The sequence below is a fragment of the Leptonychotes weddellii genome, chromosome 5, assembly GCF_054177405.1.
Source record: "Leptonychotes weddellii isolate Sample4059 chromosome 5, ASM5417740v2, whole genome shotgun sequence".
Taxonomy (NCBI): domain Eukaryota; kingdom Metazoa; phylum Chordata; class Mammalia; order Carnivora; family Phocidae; genus Leptonychotes; species Leptonychotes weddellii.
This window is the reverse complement of record NC_138373.1, coordinates 96,392,099-96,418,191: the sequence shown is the minus strand read 5'-3', so window position 1 is coordinate 96,418,191 and position 26,093 is coordinate 96,392,099. Positions and strand designations below refer to the sequence as shown.

Genomic DNA, 26,093 nt, shown 5'->3' with positions numbered 1-26,093 from the left:
CAATCTTGCAGGTGTGCTTTCTATTCACATTTTGGACAAAAATAGATGCATACATGAGTGATAAAAAGATAAATGCAACTCAGTTTCTGCCCTTGAAGAGTTCCAAGCCTGGTTACAGGCACAGAAAGTAGAAATCAAGCAGAAGAATGTAAAAAAAAAAAAAAAAAAATGACGTGATGGAGGTAGAGGAGCAGAGATAGTAGCAAATGAAGACCCCTGAACAGCCTGCATCATTTGTGCAACGAACTCGATTAGGTGCCAGGCACTGGGAAGACCAAGATGCCCAAATAGACACAGTCCCTGCTCTCAGCGCAGGTCCACGCCCCTGGGGGCAAGCCGACCGGGTCAGACTGCCGCACCAGAGCAGAGCTACACACTGAGAGAGGTGCTCCGAAGGAAGGCAGTGACTGGATGGGAGCGGATAAGCTTCCCTGACTCGGAAGCCTTCCTCTGAGGGGGTGATTCTGGAGCTGAGTGGTGAGGAAAGAGTTAAGAGGAGGCCTTACCTTAAGGAGAGGAAGGGGGCGGAGAGCATTACAGACGAGGCAATCACGGGCCAAGGCCCTGTTTTAAGAGAAATCAGAGCCTTTCCAACACATTGCAAAAACCCATTGACAGAAGTGCAGCTAGCAAGAGGGAGGAGGTACCAGTGATGGGGGAAGCGGCAAAATGAATCAAGGGAAACCTCACTAGGAAGGAGTCGCAAGGTGAGGCAGGGGACTTCCCCTGCCCTACCACTGGTGGTCAACTGCAAATCCAACGGGAAAAGACAGGACCGTGGATTGGACGTTACTACCAGAGCAGGAGGAAGAAAGGCTTTGCTCCCACCTTGGCAACAGCCCAGCCAATGAGAGACAGTCACAACCCAGCCAATGAAAAGCCACTATACTTCCAGCTCCCCGTTTACTCCAATGGGTTTTTCGTTTATAACGGCTTTCCCAGCGTCCTCCTTTCCTCTGGAAAAAAGCATTCCCTTCCCTCCTTCGGCAGAGTTGTCTGTATCCCAGGTTGTACTTCTCGGCAATTCCCGAGTAAACCTGTTGTTGCTAGTAAAACAACCGGCAGTTTTATTTTTAAGGGTAACAGAAAGCCTACGAGGGCCAGCCGCTGCAGGACCTGACCACCGAAGGTAAGGCTATGGGTGGGGAGCTGTAATGGTCTATAAGACGCTTCACGTCTCCATTTACCACTTGGGTACCATGCCCCTCAGGCAGCTGCCTTTCGGTAGCCAAGTACTGTCAGAGCACTGTAAATATCAGACACCTCACGGAAGCTTAGTCTCTTCAGTGAATACAAATCAACATTTTTGGTTCAGGTAAATGTTTTAAAATCTTTCCAGTTATGTGAAATTTTTTAACAAAGTTTTCAGACCTTCCCCCCCTCCCCCCCCCACTAAAAGTTGGTACTACTTTCACTAAATACTAAGAAAGTATAATAATAGCTAGTATGCTTTCAGTCCGGATTTTAAATGAATTTTAACAAAGTTCATCATAGTAGCATCCATGTGTGTTTGAAAAATGATCATTCACATATGTGTGTGCCAGGTATGTGCTTTCTTCCACGTACAGGGCAAAGTTTGTGACCTATGGATTTAGGGACCACTTGTAAAAACTGTATGGCCCAGGGCTTGGAAACCACCAGTCTAGAGAAACTCTAAGGTCCCTTTCAGCTCTGAAATTCTGCTTTTCATAATTCTCAATAAGAATGGTCTTAATCCGGGGTGCCTGGCTGGCTCAGTCGTTAAGCGTCTGCCTTCGGCTCAGGTCATGATCTCAGGGTCCTGGGATCGAGCCCCACATCGGGCTCCCTGCTCCACGGGAAGCCTGCTTCTCCCTCTCCTACTCCCCCTGCTTGTGTTCCCTCTCTCGCTGTGTCTCTCTCCGTCAAATAAATAAAATCTTTAAAAAAAAAAAGAAAGAAATGGTCTTAACCCTTCTATATAATGAAGCAAACAGCAAAAATAACTTCTCTTTTGGCTAACACTGCATCTAAAATCTTTCAGAACACAAAGCCAATTGGGAAAGTCTGCTTTGACCATGATTTAGTGAGATTCTAAACATGTGTGCTCTGCAGCTGATTAACAATTCTCTTTAATGTGTTTTTTAAGCTTCCTGAACCTCTTAACCTCAGCTGTTCGGAACCTTGATGTCATCAGCCTTGATCTCTGTGTTCACATTTTCTCTGTGGGCTTTGCTTTCAGAAGGAGCCCTTTTCATGAAATGGCCCAAACAGCTACAAGGCTGGCATCCTCCAGCATTGCCATTCCAGAGAAAAACCAGATTCATATTTCCAATAGTTTCTATAAAAAAATCCCTGGGTCAAGTCTCTGACCTGGATTATGTTCCCAAACCAATTACCGTGACCAAGAAGATGGAATTGACCAATTGTCTAAACCAAGTGCCTCCACCCATGCACTTGAGAGTGGGGGCGGGGTGGTGACCAAAAGAACCAATAGTCCAAAACAATGCCTTTTATGTCCTTCTGGACTTTTTTTTACTGCAAAGGAGAAAAACCCAATTTATCCAGTTTTAGCAAAAAAAAAAATCTTAATTGGCTCATATAACTTAAAACCCTCCAATACTAGTTTGGCCTCTGGCACAGCTAGATTCAAGGATTCGGTTAATGGAATTTTCAATCTCTCTCTGTCCTTTTTGCTTTAGTTTTGCTTTCATTATCAGGCATGCTTTCTCCACGTCGAAGTCTGTATACTCGTTCAGCAACCCCTGATGTACATGATCTTAGCTCCTGAACTTTCCAAAGGAGAATGACCCTCTCTTCCCCTCCATATTAGACTTTGAGGAAAGGCCCAGAATAGTGCAGCTAGGGACATACGTCTGCCCAATGACAAGTCACCTCGACCAGCAGGGCATGAGTTACTCTGCCTGGAAAGCTTAGAGTTCTTGTATTAGTAATCTGAGTAAACACTTATGCAGCACTTGTAACCACCAGACACTATATTCACATATGTTAAATCACTCAATTGAAACTATAACACAGAAGCTAGGTGCTCTCAATATCACCATTTGACAAATGAAAAATTGAGGCACAGAGAGGCTATCAGTTTCCCAAGGTTACCACAGGAAGTGTTGATGCTAGGATTCAGAGCAGGCATCTCATTCCAGAATCAGTGGACTCCTAAAGCACACTCTAAACAAAAAGGTAAATAATTTCAGACAATGACAAGTACAATGACGAAAACCAAAGAGGTGGTGTAAGCATGCCTTGATGTGTGGAGGTTCCATTTGATGGGAAGTCAGGGAAGGTCTTTCTGAGGAGGTGACACTCGAGTTGAAACTGCAAGGATGAAGTGTGTGGGAACAGTGTTCAGGCAGGTGGAACAGAATGTGCAAAGGCCCGGAGGTGGGAGTGTGTTTGGTATATTTAAGAAACAGCAGAACAGTCAGACAGACTGAAGAATGAACAAGGGGTGGCGGTGTGATGGGCACCAAATCAGAGAGTCAGTCAGGGGCCAGGGCATGTAGAGCCTCAAAGGCCATGGGACACAGTGTAGGTTTTACTATAAGTGGATAGGAAGTCACTGAAGCCCCTGGAGGGAGTTAATTCAGTCATTTCATAATCACTGAGCATGGGCCATAGGGGTAAGAATAGGAGCAGGGGGTAAGAGTCTCTGGGGTGTCCTAGGGGGACAAATGGGCAGAATCTTCTCTCCAGAACTTTTAAACAAATCCTATGTAAGTGCATGAAAGTCCTTTTTGGAGTTAATATGTTTTGAAAAAGCAGTTTTAATAACCCCGCTTCCAATAGCTAGAGTTTCTTGACCTGTTAACTGGTGCTAATTTTAATGTTGACTGACACAGATCTGGTCTTCATGTTTATGGAAAATGGGTTGTGTTGACATGACTGCCTTGCGCCCTTTTAAGGAACTGTCCTCACTGGTGGTGGTGGCCTTTGTGGCCTCTACTGATTCTCTTAGGTCTCCCTCATTTGAGAGCCTCCCTTGTTCCAGCATTCTCCTTTTTACAAACAGAGCAGTCTTCTGTGTTGTTTGATAGAATTCTCTGAACCTGCTTCAGCTGAGAAATCTCTTTCTTGCTAAAGTGTTAATGGATTCTTTTTCTTAGTTAACCTATTTATATTGGAATAGCACAATTAAGAGAAACTGCTTTAAGCCTGGATGAGTGCTCTAATGCTAACAACTTTAAGAATTATGGCAGGATAAGGGGTGGTGGGTGGGGTTGTCATTGGACCCTTTCAAATAGTAGTCACACTGCATGGCTGCTATCTATATCCAGAAGGATGGTGGCTCACCCTTTAACCTGGTTCCAGGAGCAGCTAGAGAAATTGTAGCTCTTACTGGGATCCATTGACTCTTGTAGTCCAAGTCTCCTCCTTGAGCTGCTGTGTGTGTGTGTGTGTGTGTGTGTGTGAGAGAGAGAGAGAGAGAGAGAGAGCGCGCATGCATTTAAATTCACAATAAAATTGACTTTTTTGGTATCTATTCTGTGAGTTCTAACACTTGCATAGATCTGTGTAATCAACACCACAATCAGAATGCAGAATAGTTCCATCACTCAATCCTCTCCCCTCGCTCTAACCTCTGGCAAATAATGATCCATTCTCTGTTGTTATATGTATACATATTTGGAGAATGTCATGTAAGTGGAATCATACAATATGTAACTTTTTTTTTTTAAGATTTTATTTATTTGACAGAGACAGACACAGTAAGAGGGAACACAAGCAGGGGGAGAGGGAGAAGCAGACTTCCCACTGAGCAGGGAGCCCGATGCGGGGCTCGATCCCAGGACCCTGGGATCCTGACCTGAGCCAAAGGCAGGTGCTTAACGACTGAGCCACCCAGGCGCCCCAATATGTAACTTTTTGAGACTGGCTTCTATTCTGCGTAATTCCTTTGAGATGCATCCAAGCTGTGGCCTGTACCAGTAGTTCCTTTTTATTGCTAAGTAGTATTCCATTGGATGGAGATTTATCCATTCACTCATTTGAAGGGCATTTGGATTGTCTCCCATTTTTGGTGATTATGATTAGAGGTGCACACAGCTTTGTGCGAATGTAGGTTTTCCTTTATCTTGGGTAAATACCTAAGAGTGGGATGGCCGGCTCCTATGATACATGTATTAAATAGAATAAAAATAATTGTCAGAAATTGTCAAACCATTTTCTTTTACTCCAGAATAAGTGATGCTATAGAAATGGCTCTTCTGGTGCCCCTGAACTCATTCCTCTAAAGGCAAAGCAAAAGAGTAATCCTTTCTTCACAGAAGCAGACAGTGATCATTTGTCTTACTCAGGGCTTATTCCTATTCACTGCTGTGAGAATTCACCCCAGGGAAAAGCAAGCACTTGGAGTGTTTCTACACAAAAATGCGCTGACTTTGTGTTGAGCCGCAAGTGGGTGTTGCTTAGATAGAGCTTAGGTGGGGGCACTGTCTGGGTCTACAGAATCAAGCGGAAACCAGAGTGAAACTGTGCGGGAGGAACTGGAGACCCGTATGCTTTCTGCCTAAGCCCAAAGATTCTGCAGCATAACACTTGGTGCATATTAAGCAAGCAGCAGAAATCGGGCCTGAATCCTTGTCTACCACACAGTATCATGAAAATGGAAGCAGATAAAATGTGACCGTACTGTAGCATTTCTGCTGTTGGTTGCCTCTCCTTCTGATTGGTCTGAGTGCCCAAAACAATTCCTGCAAGCCTGCATTGCTGGGGATTCAGATTAGCCGGCATCCAACCAACCCTCTAATGGAATCCATCCGCAATTGCACACAGCAAGGGGTTAAGCAAATCTTAGGAAAAGCTTTTTACTAATCACAGAAAAAGCCACACTTTACTTAAATGTTAGCACGTCCCACTGTGTTAAACCAACTGAAATGAATCCGAAATAGTTGTATCGAGGCTATATACACATTTCGGAGGTAGTTTTTGTTAAAATTTTTTGATTTATTTTTCTGATTTAAATTCTATGATACCACAACTTTAAATCACTCTTAGCACAATTGTAAAATAGAAAAATTGATGTATGTGTAAAGAACATAATGGATCAAGGATCCCATCAGACAAACCTACAATTATAAGAATTATGGTGAATGATAGTAGCAATTGAAGAACCTCAAAAGGCTTTCTGGCTTGTCTTGGATGACCACCCAAAAGTTTCATTGCTCAAGCAAACATTCTGTCTCTGGAGCCTGGAAAAACTGGACTGGAACTCTTATGAGAACATCTATTTCTTCCTTTTGGTTTGATGACCAGTGTTCCCAGAACAGCTTCTCTCAGGGTATTTCGCATTTCTGCTCTATAGCCCCTCCCAGAAATCAGAAGTTTAGAGCTCCTGCAACAGTTAAAAACCAATCATAAAATGGCCACTCACATGGTTGAATGTAATCTTGCTAGTCCCTTTTCTGTCTCCCAAAATGTCTAGACACAGCTAACTTCCCTGAAGTTTCTCCCCATTCCTCCCAGGTGGCTTTCGCCTTTCTCTTTTCTAAAAAGGAACCAGGGCAAGGTGTTCATTCTTTCCCTTTTCTCTCCCCCTCCCCCCACCCACCCCGGTTTTTCACTGTTTTTCTGGAGTGCCAACAGTAGGTGGGGATTTGTAGTCACCCTCGTTTGGCATGCTCTCTGCTTCCCCTGAAGGCCAGTATCCGAGCAGCCTATATTTGAGCATCACTCCTGTAATATTTAACCCTTACTGGCTTATTATTCGATTTAGATTTGTTCATGTCTTTTTCCTCTAATAGACCAACCTCATCATGGACCTGGGCATGTTCATTCAGTTTCTGCATGGCCCTGACTATCTAGCAGCATCTTACAAACAGGTAGACTCTCAAGAAATATTTATTGAATGATTAAATTCATTCATTCAACAAAAACTTAGCACATACTGTGTGCCAGGTACTATTCTAGGCACAGAGGAGACCAGCGGCACACCATGAAAATAAGACTGCTGCCTCAGGGAGCTTACAGTCTGGTGAAAGAGAAAAGTCTGAGCTCTCGTGACTTGCGTATGTTAGATATTAAAAGAATTATTTTGTCCCAACACAGAATATTTAGCCTCGGGTGCTATTTCAGTCATATAGATCTAATTGAGGAGTGGCAACCCATATAGATGTTTTCTATTTACCATGTATGCATCATTCTGACAAAAGCAGTACTAACATTGCAGCATCCTATCCAAGAACCACATACAGCTCTACCTGAACACTTTAGTAGATTGCATTCTATCTTTAGGTCTCTTTGACTTCTTAAATATCCAAAATTGGTGTGGATTGCTCATTGAAATTTTGAAATGGTAATTTTTAGTCACCAAGTGGGAATGAAAAATGAAAATGATTGCTTCAAGATCCTGCAAGATGTTGTGCTATAATTACATACCAGGTTTAATCATGGTCAAGTCTGACACATACATTCCAACATTCTGTTGAAATTAATTGAAGTAAAATATTTGTGGATCTTTTCCCTCTTTTCTTCTCTTTACATTTATAATTCAAAAGAATGAAAGGAGCCTGATTGCTAACTAAAGAGAGTTCACTAGGTTGCCTTTTTTGTTGTTATTAAAGCTGCATAGCCACAAATTACAGTTACTTGTCACCTGTCTCTACCTTCAGTAACATTACCTGGTGATCAAGTTGCACTAAGGGATGCTATTTTTATATAATGCCATAGGGCATATGCATAGAAGTTTTTCACATCTGACATGCAACAGAAAGACATTAGGACTAATTCCAAATGAATCTTTTTGTTTAACCAATTCTTAACTCATCTTTTAAACGTACCAGCTGCCTTGTATAGTTGACCCATTATAATTCTTAGAGGTCACTGTATGTCCCATTTACCACATAAATAGCAGTGTGATGGTCTAGAGCAGTTCAGTTTCTTACTTTCCTTATATGCCTTCTTTCTGGTGTAAAAGCATTAAGGAATTTTGACAAAATGATAAGCTGCTATTTAAAGTCCTCACTTAGGAGATCGGAATGCAGGGCATTCAGAAGAAATGTACAAACTATGCATTCATGCTACGTTAGAGCCAACAACACTGAGCACTTTTTAAAAGCAGGAACAATTCACATTTAAAATGTTTCTGACCTTGATCACCTTGACAATAGAGGCGATTATCAGAAAAGTTTGATACTCTTTAAGATGCTTATACAGTCTTATAGGAAGCAAAATATCCTGGTGATAACTAAAAACATTTCATTACTGTCCAGATATTTTGCTTTTGTAATGCCAAACATCTGGATTTTAAGAAATATTTGGATAATTGAGTGAGCTTTTAAAGTGTTTTGTTTTTTTTTAATGTGAATTTGTGCTTGCTATCCTGTGGTCATAGCTTCATAGTCAACATCAGAACATGACTATGTTGTAGTTTTATATTATAATACCAGAACACAATCTCCAAGTCTATCTGGGAGAGATTCCTTTCCCAGGTAGAATCCTGATTTCTGAAGAAATTGCATCCAGTTGGATAAGGGATGTTTATAAGAATAATACATGGATAAGTGATCTTTATCCAATTAAGCTGATATTTTACAGGAGGAACCTCGCAAAGCCAGGGTTACACATCAAGATGGAATTGAAGGAAGCTTAGTTGAAACTCAAGGAACTGGAGAGTGAGCAAGGGGGTTATAAAGATTCACAAGATCTATGTGTCACCTAAAACAGCGAAACTATCTCCTGTATGGCCGTTGGGACACATAGTAATGATTGGCATGTACACTGAAATTTCCACTAAAGGAAATCACTAAAAATTGATGAAAAATATTAATCTCCTTGGAATTCTTGTTTGGAAGTAAAGCTGTATTGATCTAAAGATATATTAAACAAATGGAATCAAATAGAATTGTGAAGAAATTGGGGGCCCCTGGGTGGCATAGTCAGTTAAACTTCCAACTATTGGTTTCAGCTCAGATCATGATCTCAGGATTGTGAGATCAAGCCCTGCATTGGGCAGGCTCTGTGCTCAGCGCTGAGTCTGCTTAAAACTCTCTCTCCTCTCCCTCTGCCCCTTCCCACCATGCTCGCTCGCTCTTACGTGCTCTCTCTCTCTCTCTCTCTCCCCCCCCCTCAAATAAATCTTTAAAAAACAAGGAATGTGAAGAAATTAGAAGATACAGAACTATATCAGAAGATATTTGGCATTACATTTCTCTTGAAACAAAACAGTTGATGAGGCTAGGAGAACTTTTCCCCATTTGTTTTGTATCCTTCCTTAGTTCTCTGGAGAGTTTTGTATACGTCTTATATACTGAGTTAAGTGTTTGTTTTTTCTTTAAAATTCCCAAAATTAAACAGCCAAGACTCTAGCATTGTGATTTATGAGCTGCCTATAGAGAAAGATAAAACATCTCCATTCTGCATGCTAAATGCCTCCAGGTACTTTTTTCCTCAGTTCTATCTAGATCAAAAAGTAATACAAATTTTTAAAAGCCTCCAAAAGTTCCTATTTCAGTTATTCATTTAACATATATTTGGTAATACTATATGCAAAACATGTTGCTATGTACAGAAAGGATCCAAAAAGAAAAGGAAAGGGGGATAATACTTGCAGAAGAGATAAAATGTCCCAGACACGGTGCCAGACATTTCCTGTCTGCGGGGCTATTTGAAGACATGACTACTACCTTCAGCAAGCTTATGGTCTAGTAAAAAGGTTGTGATGAGTATGCTACCCATAATCCAAGGTAGAATGTAAGTAGTGCCAGGAGATAAGCACAAACCCAGGTGCATATGAGAGCAGGAAGGAAACGATCACTTTCAACTGGGAAGGTCAAGAAATCGCACTCATTGAAAAATGGCTAGGATTTCAACAAGAGGAGAGGGTACTAGTGGGTAAAAGTTGGGGAATTGAAAACATTGAAAGAAGAGTTAATACTTAATTCTTCTCAAATTTTTCCATAAAATAGAAGAGAAAGGAAAATATCTTTCTAGATATGTCTGCTGAGGCAAGGGAAACAAGCAAAAATCAACTGTTGGGACTACATCAAAATAAAATCTTCTGCACAGTAAAGGAAATAACAAAATCAAAAGACAACCCACTGAATGGGAGAAGATATTTAAAAACGACATACCTGATAAAGGGTTGGTATCCAAAATATAGAAAGAACTTCTATAACTCAATACCTCCCCCCAAAAAAAATCCAATTTAGAAATGGGCAGAAGACATGAACAGACTATCCAAAGAAGACATCCAGATGGCCAACAGACACATGAAAAGATGCTCAACATCACTCATCATCAGGAAATGCAAATCAAAACTACAGTGAGATATCACCTCCCACCTGTCAGAATGGCTAAAATGAAAAACACAAGAAACAACAGGTGTTGGCGAGGATGTGGAGAAAAAGGAACCGTCATGCACTATTGGTAGGAATGCAAACTGGTGCAGCCACTGTGGAAACAGTATGGAGGTTCCTCAAAAAAATAAAAATAGAACTGACCTGTGATCCAGTAATCACACTACTGGGTATTTACACAAAGAATACAAAAACACTAATTCAAAAGGATATGTTGACCCCTGTGTTTATTGTAGCATTATTTACAATAGCCAATTATGGAAGCAGCCCAAGTGTCCATCTATTGATAAATGGATAAAGGAAATGTGGTATAGGGGTGCCTCGGTGGCTCAGTCCATTTAGCGTCTGACTCTTGATCTCAGCTCCGGTCTCAATCTCACAGTCATGAGTTCAATCCCTGTGTTGGGCTCCACGCTGGGTGTAGAGCTTACTTTTGCCTGGGTGGCTCAGTTGGTTGGGCGACTGCCTTCAGCTCGGGTCATGATCCTGGAGTCCTGGGATAGTCCCACATCAGGCTCCCCCTGCTCTGCAGGGAATCTGCTTCTCCCTCTGACCCTCTCCCCTCTCATGCTGTTTCTCTCTCAAAAAAAAATAAAATCTTAAAAAAAAAAAAAATAGATGTGAGAGATACACACACACAAAGGAATATTATTCTGCCATTAAAAGTGAAATTTTGTCATTTACAATGACATGAATGAAGCTAGAGAATATTAGATAAGTTTGTCAGAGAAAAACAAATACCATATGACTTCACTCATGTAGAGTTTAAGAAAACAAATGAGCAAAGGGGAAAAAAAAGAGACAAACCAAGAAACAGACTCTTATAGAGGGGAGTTGGGTGGGGGGATGGATGAAATAGGTGAAGGGGATTAAGAGTACACTTACCATGATGAGCAGAGTACTGTACAGAATTGTTGAATTCCTATATTGTACACCTGAAACTAATAGAACACTGTACATTACACTGGAATTAAAAACTTTTAAAAAAATTTTTTTAAAAGGTTGGGGGATCAGGGTCCTTGGGTGGCTCAGTCAGTTAAGTGTCAGACTCTTGTTTTCGGCTCAGGTCATGATCTCAGGGTCGTGAGAACAAACTCCACGTTGGGCTCCGTGCTGCGCGTGGATCCTGCTTAAGATTCTCTCTTTCCCTCTCCCTCTGCCTCTCCCCCGCCTTAAAAAAAAAAGTTGGGGGATCTAGAGGTCAGCATATGTAGATAGATGATGCAAAGTGCAGGGTAGGAAAGAAGTGGAACATGTTTGAGCAAAAAGCACAGTTTAGCCGGTGTACAGGGTACATCAATGCCTCCCAAACACACCAAACCAAAAGAATTACTTGTGTGTACATGTGTGTACCTATGGGGAAAAGGGGAAAGATTCCTTGGCCCCACATAGACTTACTGATTCTGAATCTCCAGAATACATTTTTGGCAGACACTTTTCTTTTTTAAATAAGCACTCGAAGTGATGGTTGACATCAGGTACATTTGGGAAACTCTGGCATGTGAGCTGTAGAATTGAAAAGGAAAGACTTGTATTTGGATTTTATTCAGGAGGCAGTCCGTTGGCAAGTAAGAATTTTCACCTCTCTGGTCAATAAACAAAATATTTCTAAATTTTCTTTGGCTGTATCCCTTTGACTCTTAAGTCACATTCTTTTAAGATATTTGGGAACTCAAGCCTATCAGGTAAATTCAACACCAGGCCCCCACATGCCCGTACTGAGCAGCTGAGATACTGAAGTGTAGGTCCCCCAGCCCGAACTGCAAGGCAGCTGCCGCATTCCGAGCTCTCACTGCACGGAATTGGGCTATGTGCTCAGTGGCATGTTTAAATAGTCCTCTGAAGGCACTTAAAAACAGTTTCATATTGCTCGTGCCTTCCTCTGGGTTGGCCCACTAGCAGGGACGTGGATCGAGTAGACGGGGAATGCTGTTCTGGCTTGCTCCGTCTTTCTCGAATGTTTAAGTAGTGAACACTCATGAGCTATTGGGGAATGGAGGGACAAAATGAAAAGGCACTGGTGCTGGGTACAATCGTGTTTTATTAATGAATGCCCTCGTGTCTGTGTCCTGACATGGCTACCATGCTTTTTATCAAAGTGTTTTTATTCTCGTTAGCAAAGGACCATAGGACATGGTGGTGTTTGGAATGCCCAAGGACAGGACCTTCTCTTTTCCTTTTGTCTTGTTATTGTCTTCCTATTTTATCCTTCCTGACCCACATCCTTTTTTCCTAAACTCTCTCCTTGGCTCTACCTTCTAGAACCAGCATCTCCATGCCCCTCTTCAATCCCATGCTGCTTCCCATTGTTCCACCAGCTGAACTCATTCTCACACCGCCAGAGCCGGGACCTGACCTTACTCACTCCCATCTGCTCTGCTTCTCACTGTTGCCCACCAATCCTGCCAGCCCGTTGCTAGCTTCTCTTTGCATGACTCCTTGTTCCTTCCTTTTGTGCCTTTTTGTGTTCAGCTGTCCAGTCTCACTCCTTTTGTGTCCGTGTTTCCTTCAGTATCTCTGCTGCTTCCCTTCCTGCTCTTCCACTATCCTCCATCGGCTCTAAATGCAATACCATCACTAAATTCTGGGTAGAGGTAAGATCGGAGTGGGTAGGAACAGAGAGTAAGAAGGGAAGTAGTTAAAGAGCACAGGTCCTGGGCTCTGCTGCCTCATTCCAAATCCAGACTCTGTGATTTTTGACAAGCTAGTGCCCCTCCCAGCCTCGTCCTCCTCTTTAAAATGGATCTGCAGGCAGATGTAGGGCTACTGTGAGGATTGACTGTGTTCATGTGTATCAAGCATCTAAGACAGGGCCTGGCACATAAATATCATAGGTGTCCATTGTCATTTGTTTCTTTGTTCCCGACGTGTAACTTTGCCTTTTTCCATCACATTGATATGTCTCTCTGCACATTTACCAGGTTAAAAAATTAGCATATTATTTGTTTAAAAATGGATATAGTTTTAAAATACTCAATTCAAATGGAAAAACCTTAATGTTTGATTTTTACAGTATTTGTGTGTCTCTGTACTAAAGTGTACAGAAAAGATTGTGCAGTCTTTGTCCTTTATATGTCTGCTCAAATAAATAGCTTATCTATTTTTGTGGATCACAAGCTGATGCTTGGATTAATTCAAGTGATTTCTCCTTGCTCATGTACACTGAGAAATGGCGAGCTGTTCTTTATCTTTTTCTTATTTGTTTCTACCCATATTCATTGACCTACACCTTGACAGTTTGTGTAATGCTCATGGACTACAAATTAAAATTATAGAAAATAAGGAAGAAGGAATAGAAAGAGACTAGAAAGGAAACATTTGCAGATTGCTAAAAGATAAGTGCCAGCAGCTTATTTTAAAAGATGAAATGGATCACCAGTTGGGTAGGATCCATCTTCTAGAACAAAAGGCCTGAAAAGTGCACCATAGATTCACCTGGAGCTTCTATCCTCAGAGTTTCTGACAAGTGCAGAGTTTGACACCAATGCCCAGGTGATGCTGATGCTGTGGTCCTGCCTTTGAGAAACACTGCTATAGACCTTTCTACCCATTCCTGTCCTTCATAACACTTTATTCTTTGCCTTTTATTCATTAAAAAATATTTCCCGGGCACCTGGGTGGCTCAGTCAGTTAAGCATCTGCCTTCAGCTCAGGTCATGATCCCAGTGTTCTAGGATCCAATTCCCTGTTCAGTAGGGAGTCTGCTTCTTCCTCTGCCCCTTCCATGCACGTACATGCACTCTCTCGTGCACATGCAAAAAATAAAGTCTTTTAAAAAATAAAAAATAATATTTCCCTTCATTCCTTCCTGCTCTAAAAAATTTAGTTTTTCACTGGAGTTACTGCCACTAACTGGAGTTAATTTCTTTCTTCTTATCCCTATTTGTAAAGTTGTCTTCTGTCACATACAGTGAACAACCCCCTGCCCCTTGCTCCCCCATCTCCACTCATCCTGCTGCTCTCACCTGCACACCCTGACCCCCGCTCCTCACTTGCACATCCTGCCTGAGTGCCCAGTATGCACCGGAATAGGGACTGGCCCCTGGGCCAGAGTATGGAAAAGAGGAGTCTTGGGGTTGGGGTAAAGCAACAGCGACATTACCATGAGCATTTCCCAGGAGTGTGCTGAGCTAGGAAGGAGAGAGGAAAACAATGGCATCAGGTGCTCAGCTGCTAGGTGACAGACATGAGGTGTGTCAACCTGAGTGGCAGGTGAAGACTGTGGTAGACATCTGTCACTTTTGCTTTCCTAGCACCCTTCCCTCTTTTTCTGGTACAGCATCTGACTTTTCCTTTAAGGAGTCATTTCCCTTATGTACCCCGTGGGACTGATAACTTGGGGTCCCACTACCATCCTTATTCCATCGCAATAATATAATCTCAGTGGGAGCAAATAACTGTAGTTTGCCCACTCAGCCTAGTGTCCAGAACTGTCTGAATCACAGTAGGTATATATTTACTGAACAGATTTAGGAGTTATTCAACAAGCATATGAACGAATGCTCAGGTTGCAGTGGAATTTTGCTGCAGCGCCAACAGTATACAGAATAGACTGCTGAGTGCTGGAGCCTGGATGTTACAGGATCAAAAATAATAAATCAGCTCTCTGCCCATAAAATTAATTAATTAAGCCCTAGCTGCAGGGTTTGTGGATGATGCATAACCAGTCCCATAATTTAAACCTGACCAATTTAAGTTCCTCAGGGACAGCGCCTGTTTATTTCAGTGTAGCTGTCCTTCCTATGCTCCTAGAAGGTGTCTAATAGTTTTTTAATGAATGGAATGTACGAATGAATATGCAAGGGTTTACTCAGAAGTTCAGACTGATGATGACAACACTTTAACTGAATCCCGTTCCAAGTTTCTCTTTCCCATTTTCCAGCCTGAAACTCCTTGGTTCATATACTTTGTCAGAGAAAGAGACACTGCCTTAGAACCATATAAACATTTCCTTCGGAATTTAGAGAGACAGATTAAATAAACGAGATAATATCATATATTTCTCTCTGTAGCTGAGGCAGTTGCTAATGTATTACATTGTATTCCTCTAGCGCGTCTCCACCTGACCTACCCCCGCAGGCCATCTCCTCTCTCTGCCATGTTGAAAGTCTGTCCAACTCTCCTCAAAAAATCTTGCTCTCCACCAGGGAATAGCAAAGTTCAGAAACTGCATATCTGGAATTCATTCTTAAAAATGACTCATGGAGGGCGCCTGGGTGGCTCAGTTGGTTGGGCGACTGCCTTCGGCTCGGGTCGTGATCCTGGAGTCCCGGGATCGAGTCCCACATCGGGCTCCCTGTTCGGCGGGGAGTCTGCTTCTCCCTCTGACCCTCCTCCCTCTCATGCTCTCTGTCTCTCATTCTCTCTCTCGCAAATAAATTAAAAAAAAAAAAAAAAAATGACTCATGGGGCGCCTGAGTGGCTCAGTCAGTTAAGCATCTGCCTTCGGCTCAGGTCATGATCCCAGGGTCCTGGGATCAGGCCCCTGTCGGGCTCCCTGCTTAGCAGGGAGTCTGCTTCTCCCTCTGCCCCCCACCCCTGGTTGTGCTCTCTTTCTCTCTCTCTCAAATAAATAAAAGCTTTAAAAAAAAATGACTCAGAGGGACGCCTGGGTGGCTCAGTCAGTTAAGTGTCTACCTTCAGCTCAGGTCATGATCCCAGGGTCCTGAGATCAAGTCCCACATCAGGCTCCTTGCTCAGCGGGGAGCCTGCTTCTCCCTCTCCCTCTGCCCCTCTCCCTGCTCTCTCTCTTTCTCTGTCTCTGACAAATAAATAAAATCTTTTTTGAAAAAATGACTCCCGATACTATCTAAATGTGCTGATTTTCTAAAGGTCAAGATAGGTAATTGAACAGAGGTTTCATTTCCTCTCCTGGAATTAGCATATTTTTTTAAACTTCATAGCCACACATTTGTCTGTCTTCCTTCTTTTTTTTTCCTATAGCATTGGCATCAAAATATTCAGTTGTCACAGAAATGCACCAGTACACATCTGAGGTGACTTTCTCTTTTAAACAGTTTATCCAGGAAGTAATACATGGAATTATATCTGAAGCACATATTATTTGCATGATTCTTATTGAAGTACTATCAGTTTTTACTAAAATTACATGTTTTATGTATACACACACATACATACATACATACATACATACATACATGCAGGAACTTGTGATTCTGTTGGAAGACTTATATACTACCCAGAAGCATGAAAATATTAAGCAGCCATCCCTGGTGCAGGCTCCAGTCACATAGTATCTCTTTTCATTAAAACAGAACTTTTTTCAGCAGTAAGAGCATGGCAAGACCTGAAGGAGGTTCCAGCTTTTGGCACAGGAGTGGAGACACAGCTTTACTGTTTAACACTGAAATGCTATTTACTAGATAAACATTACATTGAAATAGCCAAAGAACACACAAGCCCATTACAAGAGTGGACTTTTTTTTTTTTTTTTTGCCACCACTTACTTCTTTTTATGTTATCTCCTTAAAGAAGGACTTTCATACCAGAGCAACCTTGGGGAAAATGAGACCACAAAAAAGGCATTCATGGTGGTGATTTTCTAGACCCTCCATTCTATTATTTTGGGTATTTCCTTTGAACACGGGCTCTCTTTCCCACAGCTATGCTTGGCCTCCTGGTTTGCAATGACGTTATGTCTGTGTTGGTGACTTCCCAAACTGCCACTAGAAAAATTAGTGCCACAAATTTAACATAGCTAAGTTTTCTAGCCTCAGTTTTTTCCACTCTGATTCAAGGACTCTGACTGTAAATGTAGTCTTGATATGGACATTCTTTTTTTTTTTTTTTTACCTTTTATGGGAACTGATGAGAAATGAAAGGTAAAGATAAAATCCATGTGCCAGATATATCACCAGTATTTCACCCATTTCCTCCCAACTCTATCAATAAATATTTATCAGGAATCCTCTGTTCCAAAGACAGCAAACAAAATTCCCCAGGGCCTACCTAGATAACTAAGAACCAATGTAATTTTCAAAAATTTATGATCTAGTAGAAATACAAAGGGAAAACTACCACACACTTCTAGATGTGTACCAAAAGTAAAAATACAAAAAAAAAAAAAAAATTTTTTTTTAGAAGAGCTTGCCTCTGGAAGAGAATGAAGCAGGTAAATTAAAGAAGCTTTAAGAAAGGAAAATGATTTGAGCTGGTCTTAGAAGAATGGTTGGAAGTTCAAAAGGGTGAAATTGGAGAAAAGAGAGGAGAAGGCATATGCAAACAAGCAAATGAGGTACATGTTTGAAGAACAGCGAATAGCCCGTGTGTGTGGCCATGACCCAGTTGGGCAGCACACACTGGGGTTTGCAAAGCAACGCCACCCACGTGCCGCCTCTGCACCGACGCACTTCCCTCTGTGTGGCTCCCCAGCTCCTGCCAGGATCCCGGTTTAGGAGGGGAGGATCAATTTCAATTGTAATTGACCCAGAGAAATTAGGTTGAACCTAATGCTCATCTAAAGGGTTAGAAGACGAATGTACAGTTCTAAATATGAATAAATACTTAAGGGCCCTAGTACTCACTGCCATAAGCCATAGAACCAACTGAAGCCCAGTAAGTATTTTCTGAAATAATAAATAATGGGAATAAGAAAATGGATAAAAGTTTTGCAGATTGACCAAAATCTGACAGTTTACTAACAATTTTCCCAATCTGTCTGGAAATGGTTTTTTTTTTTTTCAAATTTGCCATATTTTTAAGAAGGGTGCATTGAAAACATGGTCTATCTATTCACAGATTGTTCATATTCAAATATCTAACCATTTCCTTGGGCATCTATGTCTCTTGCTTCCACAGCTCGAGATGGGGAGAAATTCTTGGAGTGGTGCCACATTTGATTTCAGAGTTGTTGAAAATCCTAGTATGCTGTTTTTTTTTTTTTTAACTTCAGACCTCCAGTTTTCAAACTGAAATGCTATGACGGTATTTATGTGTATAATTTTCTAACATGACCAAGCAAGATAGAAAATGTAAGACTGAGAAGATCAATTGCTGCTGAAAAGGCAACCCTATCACAATTTATTTCAAAAGCCCAGGACTAATGAAAAAAGTTAAATCTATTTGTTTTTAAGGAAAAGCTTTCTTCAGCTCAGCGTTAAGAGATGATTAATTGCAGTGATTTTCTTGTATGTTCCATGGATTTTGCTGGACTGCCTTCACTGAATTCAAGTGGCAGTTGGGGCTGAATGGTTTTGTATCTGCTGGTATCACATGTCTTGCTTCAAATGTAATTACAAGTTTCTAGAAGCTGAATATAAAGAACTCATTTAGAACGGCTGTTCAGGTTGTTTACCGTAGACCGTACATAGAGTTCTTCAGAACTGTAAACTCATTCAGTTACTAATAGGCCTTTTTAAAGAAATGAATAAACCTCTTGAAACGGAGGTTTTACTTTAATCAGTACCTCGATGTTAAATTTTGCCATTAGACCGAAGTCCAAAACTGGGGTTTGATTTTGTGCCATTACAGTGTAAGTCATCCATCAGTCTTTGTGTTTGCATTGACCTGTTTCTCCAGCACTCACTAAACAGCTTCAGCATCTGAAAACCAAAAAAAGGAAGTGCCTCTATCTGCTAAGGGAAAATGACAGTTGTCAACCTGGAGCTGTGAGTCGTAGAGAGGAGCAGTTCATGGTTCATTCCATAGTTTTAAAGCAACAATAACCCCAGGAAAATTCTAATTAACAAACTGGTGGCCTTGATGCATTTTGAGTTTGGTTTGTGTTGTCATTTTGTGCTTTCATTTCTATAGTCGATATTTTGTCCCTTGCTTTTCATCTTCTTTTGAACCAACAACAAAAGTAAATTTTCCTATTTTCTGCCCTGTTTCAGGAGTTGAAAAATCCTAGGACACTAATAAGTGGGAAAAGTGACCTGTCACATAGTTGAGTACCTCAGTTTCCATGAGGCAGGAATAATATTACCTAAATTTTTTTTTAAAGATTGTATTTATTTGACAGACAGCGAGAGAGGGAACACAAGCAGGGGGAATGGAAGAGGGAGAAGCAGGCTTCCCACTGAGCAGAGAGCCTGATATGGGGCTTGATCCCAGCAACCTGGGATCATGACCTGAGCCAAAGGCAGACGCTTAACGACTGAGCCAACCAGGCACCCCTAATATTACCTAAATTAAACACCATTGGAACTTTCATGAAATTTTATTCACTTTTAATAAGATCTTTTTTGAAACATTAGCAAGTTGGTCTGTCCTTTTTCAGTCAGCTTCATTTTTCTTCCCAGGAATAAAATGGATTATCCTGAGTCTTTCTTTCATCTGGTAGAACTCAGATTGCTGTTCACCCATGCCAGGAACAAATTATGGAAGTCATCTATCTTTAAATACAATATTTCCATAGGAAATTGTAAGACCAGCTATCCTGAGTGGTAAATGATTGACAAGATTGAGTTTCGTTACATGATAAATAGAATTCCTACCATTTCTAATATTCTACTGTACGTGTGTCCATATGGATATGTAGTCCTCACTATAGTGGGCAAAAAAGGTTCGACTAATAATATCCCTGAATTACTGCTGCCCAGGGGTGTTAAATGGGGTGCACGAGAGATGTCACAGCACCATATTGCGTCCAATGGGGAAACCTATTTTCAATTCTGACTCCAAGCGAAGAGGATCTTTCCCCTCCAGAGAAGGTGTGATACTCCACTCCTAGTACCACAGTATACAGAGTGCTGATTCCAGAAGGACAGCATGTCAATCCAGGGCTACACAAATGCAGAGCGCACACTCAAAGGCCCCAGGGTGAGGATGCTGCTGTTAGCGTGCCGTCACTCTCGCTAATAAAGCAGGCAGCCGGTGTTTGCAGGGCATACGGGTGAGAAGTCAGCAGATACCACAGCATCCCACACCTTGCACAAGTGGCTTTGGGGGCACCAGAACTGTTCCCTTTACCAAAGGTTATTCAGGGGAAAGAAATGAGGGACTGCCTTCACGGAGCATACATTCGAAAAGGGATCAGGGGAGAGAAACACTTGGACAAGGAAATGACGTCAGGTGTTCCCAGAGGTCTGACACACGGTGCTGGAGGTTGACTGTGAGGGATGGGAGCCCTGGTTGTAGTCGAGACTGCTGGGGACAGCCTCTCTGACGAGCTATTTGTACTGAACCTGGGAGCAGAAAACTCCAAGCAGAAAGTATAGAGCACAGAGTTCCTGGGGCAGGGGAGGGCTTTGTCTTCATTCACTAGGCTACTGTAACAGACACCACAGACCGAGTGACTTAAACAATAGACATTTATCTTCTCACAGTTCTGGAGGCCAAATGTCCAAGATCAAGGTGACGTGTTGGCAAGATTGTTTTTTCGGAGGCGTCTCTCCTTGGCTGGTGGATGGTCCTTGTCTGCTTGTGTGTTTACATGATCTTTCCTCTGTGTGTGTGTCTGTGTCCTAATCTCTTCTGATGAAGACACCAATCATACTGGGCTTGTGCCCACCCATACGACCGACCTCATTTTAACTGAACTACCTCTTTGTCTTCAAGTAGTCCCCCTCTGGGGTACTGGGGTTTAGGGTGTAAATATAAATTTGGGGCTTGCTCTTCGGGCCATTACAAGCTTGGGGTGTTCAAGGGGCAGAAAGAGCAGTAGAATGGCTACAGGGTGGGAAGCAAAACAGAATAGAGGGAAGGAGTAGAGGGAGAGGTGAGGACTTCAGATTTTATTTGGTGTGTGATTCCAGAGCCCAGCACAACCATGAGCCAAGCCCTTTCCCTGACTCCACTTTATTGGGCATATCTTATTCCCAATAATTTTTGAATGGCTTATGTATTGTTCCAACTTAGTGAATAGTTTTATATGTTTTCCTGTGTTATTTAGAAACCAGTGGCATAGGGGTGCCTGGGTGGCACAGTCGGTTAAGTGTCCAACTCTTGGTTTTGGCTCAGGTCATGTTCTCAGGGTCATGAGATCGAGCCCCACGTCGGCTCTGCACTCAGCATGGAGTCGGCTTGAGATTCTCTCCCTTTCCCTCTGCCCCTCCCGCTCATGCTCACTCTCTCTCAAATTAATTAATTAATTAAAAAAAATCATTGGGACGCCTTCGTGGCTCTGTTGTTAAGCGTCTGCCTTCAGCTCAGGTCATGATCCCGGGGTCCTGGGATCAAGTCCCGCATCGGGCTCCCTGCTCAGCAGGAAGCCTGCTTCTCCCTCTCCCACTCTCCCTGCTTGTGTTCCTTCTCTCGCTGTCTCTCTCTCTGTCAAAAAATAAATAAAATCTTAAAAAAAAAAATCATTGGCACATAATGATAAAGTATTTTTTATATCATAGTGTGATGAGGCTTTAACTAGATGCATGTAGACGCTTAGCAATGTCTAAAATATAGTAAGTACTCCAAAATGACAGCTACTTAATATAATTATCATCATCATCATCATTATTGAGAAGCAAGTCCTAGATCCCAGTCAGGAGCAATGTTCCTCTTAACTACCCCAAAAGAAGGAAACTTCTCCAAAAATAGCCTGCTCCAGACACTTCCTCACCTAACCACAGAGCAGCCTCAGAAAAAAAAAAAAAAGCAATACACACACCATCTTTTGAATGTTGTGAGGAGACAGACTTGCTCTGTTGATGGGGACCCACTCAGCTGGGACTGTGGAGGCCTGGGCTGGAGGAGGAAAAAGCACACCTCCTGTTTCCCCAGACCCACCACTGCCAGCCCCCACAGCAGAGCCTCTCTCTGTTCCCTGCCTTCGAGGGCAGTCCTTTTTGCACAGTCCTTTCTGTTAGCACCTGTGTGTGATCCCTACATAACGGTAAAAATAAATAGAAGAGAGCAAGAGAGCGAGGTTTTTGGATTTTTTTTTCGTCCCCTAATTGTTGGAAACAAAAGCCCTCAGAAAACTCCAGAAAGGCTTTGGCTTGTGTGAATAGCTATATTTTGTTCCACAGTGAGCAAGTAAGGTAGAAGCCTTTGTTGAGACTAGTGAAGGCAGCCAGAAAGAAGTTGCTGAGCCACTCATTTGGGCCTCTGGGAAAACTAAGAGAGAGATCCAGAATCTTCCCAGCATATCCCCCAGAGATTTTCACCAGAAGGTGAAGGTCCCACAACTACCTTCTCTCATACTCCTTTACCTCCTCCACTGTCACTCACCTCCATGTCCCCACCCTGCTGGAACCCTCATCACAGACCATGGGAGTCACCATCTATGGCTTAGAAACAGTCCTCACAATTCCCAAACATATGAGGAGAAGGGAGAGGTGAGAATGAGGATAAGGGGAAAAGAAGAGGTTGAGAAGACAGGGGAAGGCATTTGTCCCTAATATCCTATTAGGAACTCAGAACATTTTCCTAACAAGATATTGTCATTCATGGGCTTTGCGTCAAGTGGTCCCATTGGTGCTTTTAAATGGTGGTATCTGGAAGAGCAAAGCCCCTTCTGTTATGGGTCACAGAAGTGCTGATGGCTAGCCTGGGAACATGACCTCATATGTGGCATTGTTTCTATTGGAAAGTACAGTATGAATTCAATAGTAATTCAATGCATTGTTACCCTGACCACATGTGGTAGTCAGAATAATGAGCCCCTCCCTCCAAAAAAAGATCTCCATGCCCTATCCCTGGAATCTGTGAATACGTTACCTGGCAAAAGGGACTTTGCAGATGGGATTAAAGTTAAGGATCTTGAGATGGAGAGATAACCCTGGATTAGTCAAACCCAATTTAATCATGAGAATCCTTAAAAGCAGAGAACCTTTTCCAGTTAGAGCTAATCAGTGGGAGATAGGACTGTAGAAGAATGGTCAGAGAGATAGAACATTGCTGCCTTTGAAGATGAAGGAAGGGGGGCTCTGCAAGCTGCAAAAGTTGAGGAAATTGGCTTCCCCAGAGCGTCCAGGAAGGAAAGCAGCTCTATCGACACCTTGATTTTAGCCCAGTGAAACTCATGTTAGACTCCTACCCCACAGAACCATAAAATAATAAATAATGTCTTTTATGCCATTAAATTTGTCATGATTTGTTATGACGGCAATATAAAATTAATACATCACTAATGTAATGTGTGTATGAGGAACTTTGGAAATTTGGGGAAACATTATATACTTTCTATAGTAGAAATATTGGCTACATATGTTGGCTACATAATATTCCATCTTATAAGGTCACAATTCTGTTTAAAATTCTTTAAAAATTGGGGCACCTGGCTGGCTCAGTCAGAAGAGCATGAGTTCCAGCCCCATATTGGGTGTGGAGATTACTTTAAAATCTTTTTTAAAAAATTATTTTACAATTGACTGCATTCACGTATAATAGTAATTATAGATTATATATGTATACATTTATATATTTTAATGCAGCTATATCATATTCACTTATAAAGCTATACCTATATTTTTCCATCTCCTTGTCTCTAGTTACCACTCAGGACCTTTCCAGTTAGAAGTTGTAGGTGTATCATCATGACCTATGGTCAGTCATGCATTGGCCAGCAGGTGTCAGGATAGAAAAGGTCAAAAGATTTATAAACTACCTCAATGCAAGCACACATAATGTAATACACACACACACACACACACACACACACGTTAATGTAGTTCTATCTAACTTATCAACAAGGCTCTCTCTGGGAGATATAGTTCCATCTTCCATCAAAATAGGAATCCATGAATCCATTGAACTCTCTCTCTCTCAGAGGGCAATCCAGCCCTTACCTAAATATTCCCAGTGATTGGGAGTACTCTATAACATCAAACAGCTTATTCATGTTAGGGCAACTCTTATGAATAGAAGATAAAACCTACTAAACCCAATTCTGCCCCTTCTAATTTCTACCCACTTGTCTAGTTGGCCCTTGGAAGGAATACACAATAGGGGTGCCTGGATGTCTCAGTTAAGTATCTGATTCTTGGTCTTGTCTCCAATCTTAATCTCACAGTCATGAGTTCAAGCCCACCTTTGGGCTCCACAATAGGCGTGGAGCCTACTTAAGAAAAAAAAAAATACACAATAACCCTATCCCTCTTCTCCATAAAAGGAATTTTCTTTCTTCTCTTCAAATAATTGAAGACAGCACCCATAACCTTGAAATGCCTGAGTCTCATAAAGGAATGTTAGGATTTTGAGATCATGAATGAATCATAGTTAAGTAAGAGAGATGTCAAGCAATTCACTTATAACTCTCTCTTGGGGTATGATTTTCTTATATCTACATTTCAAAGTCCTGGAAATACTTAAAAACATTCCAAGAAAGTAGGAATTAAAATTTTCTTCCTCATGGAGGAAGACCAGGAACTATGCAAGGACCTATCCTAGAGGCTAAAGGTGGGTTTGAGAAGAATGGGCAAGACTAATTTTATGGTGCTCTGTTTCCACCTCATTCACCTAACCTTGGTTACAGTCCTAATAAAATATACCAATCTTGTCTCAGCCATTACCACCTGGATATTCAAATAAAGGATCATGAAGCCCTTTTGGTGATTGAAGGACAGAATTACCTTCCTAGTAGCAGTAATTAGCAAGAGCTTTAAGGTAGGGGTTGTGTGATGCCTGCGTGGCTCAGTTAAGTGTCTGCCTTTGGCTCAGGTCATGATCCAGGGGGCCTAGGATCCAGCCTTGCATTGCATCAGGGGCTCCCTGCTCAGCGGGGAGTCTGCTTCTCCCTCTGCCCCTCCCCCTGCTCATGCTCCCTCTCCCTCTCTCTCTCCCTCTCTCTCTCAAATAAATAAAATCTTTTAAAAAATTATGATACAGGGGCGCCTGGGTGGCTCAGTCGTTAAGCGTCTGCCTTCGGCTCAGGTCACGATCCCAGGGTCCTGGAATCGAGCCCCGCATCGGGCTCCCTGCTCAGCGGGAGGCCTGCTTCTCCCTCTCCCACTCCCCCTGCTTGTGTTCCCTCTCTCACTGTGTCTCTCTCTGTCAAATAAATAAATAAAATCTTTAAAAAAATAAAAATAAGGGCGCCTGGGTGGCTCAGTTGGTTAAGCGACTGCCTTCGGCTCAGGTCATGATCCTGGAGTCCCGGGATCGAGTCCCGCATCGGGCTTCCTGCTCGGCAGGGAGTCTGCTTCTCCCTCTGACCCTCCTCCCTCTCATGCTCTCTGTCGCTCATTCTGTCTCAAATAAATAAATAAATAAATCTTTTAAAAAAAATAAAAATAAAAAATTATGATAGAGATTGCAAAAAATGTCATCATTAATGCCAACACCAATCAATTAGTATTCGCTCCCTGGAACACTGTTGAGAAAAATTCTGCGGCCACCTCCAGATTCAGCAGAAAAGAATGCTTTGATCAATTACCACTATAGATCATGAAGATGACAGAGGGAGTAGCAACGTAGATGAATGATAAATACCGTCCTTACCCTAAAGGAAGTTACTTATCAAAGAGCAAGGATTACAACCTTAGAGGATCTGAATTTTCTTTAAGAAAATTTTTGTTAAGGAAGAAAATGTACTAAGGAAGCTATCCGCATATAATTTCACACCATAATTTTTCTAGGACGTTTGCCTCCATTTCCCTCCATTTCAAATGCTCATCACTTGGCATGGTTTTCAGATCTTTTGACATCCAGTTATCCTCCATGGGGCATGTTTCTGGTTTATCTCTGCACCTTTTAAAATGTTAGACTCAGGACTCCCCGGAAGGTAGTGGAGTGGGGAACAGCACAGCCAAATATACCCCCCAAGTAATACTGGAAACAAAGAAATAGAATGAAACCTACAAAGCAGCAAGATTAGTCTCAAACACCTTTATCAAATCCAAGAAAAACAATGGAAGTGCAACTAACAAGTCTGGCACCTCCATAAAACAGAGGCAGGCAAAGAACCCAAAGATGATATATCCTCCT

The 26,093-nt window shown here is 42.0% G+C and overlaps 1 long non-coding RNA gene across 1 annotated transcript in view; it reads left to right on the top strand.

Annotated features, from left to right (window-relative positions):
• The first annotated feature begins 267 nt into the window (after positions 1 to 267).
• LOC145721770 (uncharacterized) overlaps positions 268 to 26,093 on the top strand; it is a 31,512-nt gene continuing 5,686 nt past the window's right edge. Inside the window, exon 1 of the long non-coding RNA XR_014145663.1 lies at positions 268 to 1,129. This is a non-coding gene — a long non-coding RNA (uncharacterized LOC145721770). The remainder of the gene's footprint in view (positions 1,130 to 26,093) is intronic.